We start from the raw sequence: 1,383 nt of genomic DNA on the forward strand, positions 1-1,383 counted from the left end.
ACTGTCTGTGTAATGTTAAATGAGGTACTTAACCTCTCTATGCCTCAGCTTTCTCATGTGTGTAATACAGACAATATAATCTGTATATCATAGCATTGTTACAAGGATTAAATAAACCCTATTCAAAGCACATAGAGCACTGTCTAATTACAACAGATGTGTAATAAATGTTGTTAAATATTACTTTTAGATGTATATACTTGTAAGCAGGAAAATAATTTTAATCCCAAATCTCACAATTATTAGTGCTTATATTTTTCCTATCTTTTGTGACTTTGAGAAAAATCACGATGCCTCTATCTGTATACACGCTCTTTCCCTCCCTGGCTTCCCCAACAAGAGGAGCTGTTGCCATGTCAGCTAATCTGCAATGGATGCTCAGAAGCAACTGTTCCAGCTTTCTGATCAAACGGAACAAGCAGACGTACAGCACCGAGGCCAATAATCTGAAGTCCCACAACACCTTCCATTACAAAGGACTGATGCACCGCAAGATGGTGAATGGAGCCAGCAGCCTATGGCAAAGGCGCGGTGGTCTCATGAAGCAGAGATCTGGCCAGCGAAAGCCAGCCACCTCCTACATGTGGACCAACATCAACAAGAACACCCAGGCCCCCCTCAGCAGCATCCAGCACATGATCCAAAAGAACAAGTACCACCCGGGCCTGCTCATGGCCCCAATCACAGAGCCCGCGCCATCCTGCACAGCCAGAAGCCCATGATACTGACCCCACCCAGAGCTCCTGAGCACCTCACCCCACCAAGAGCTCCTGAGCACCTCCCCACCCAAAGCAATAAAGCATAAAGTGTCAGCTGACTTTCTCCAAAACAAAAAAACAAAAACAAACAAACAAACAAAAAAGCATATACAAAAATTGATCATGTGGTAAGTCACATCACAAAGAAAACTTCAATAAATTCTGAAGATGGTCATCATATACAATGTGGTTTTTTCTACAATACAATAAAATAAAAGCACAACAAAATTATACCTTAAAATTTTTTATATCTATAAATCTAAATATATATTGTTAAATAATCCATATAATCAAGAGTAAATGACCATGGAAATTATGAAGTGCATAATAGCATTAAATGCCAAAATGTATTCTTACAGTTAAAGCAATACTATGAGGAGGATTTAGAGACTTAATTATATTTACATAGAAAGCTAAGAGGAATAAAATAAATGAAAACCATTTTACTTAAAAATCTAGAAAAAGCAGCAACAGAATAAACTCGGGGGGGGGGGGCAAGAAAAATGAGAATAGTAAAAATAAGGCTAAAATTAGTGGGGAAAAGGGAACAAAAACAACAAAACAGTAAAAGTCATTAGCAAATCCCAAAAAATGGTTCATTGAAAAGACTAATAAGATGGACAAG

The 1,383-nt window shown here is 38.2% G+C and overlaps 1 pseudogene; it reads left to right on the plus strand.

The window, feature by feature from the left end:
- The first annotated feature begins 353 nt into the window (after positions 1-353).
- On the plus strand, positions 354-805 carry LOC117023131 (60S ribosomal protein L28-like; annotated as a pseudogene).
- The last annotated feature ends 578 nt before the right edge of the window (positions 806-1,383 follow it).

This window comes from Rhinolophus ferrumequinum, chromosome 6, assembly GCF_004115265.2.
Source record: "Rhinolophus ferrumequinum isolate MPI-CBG mRhiFer1 chromosome 6, mRhiFer1_v1.p, whole genome shotgun sequence".
Taxonomy (NCBI): Eukaryota; Metazoa; Chordata; class Mammalia; order Chiroptera; family Rhinolophidae; genus Rhinolophus; species Rhinolophus ferrumequinum.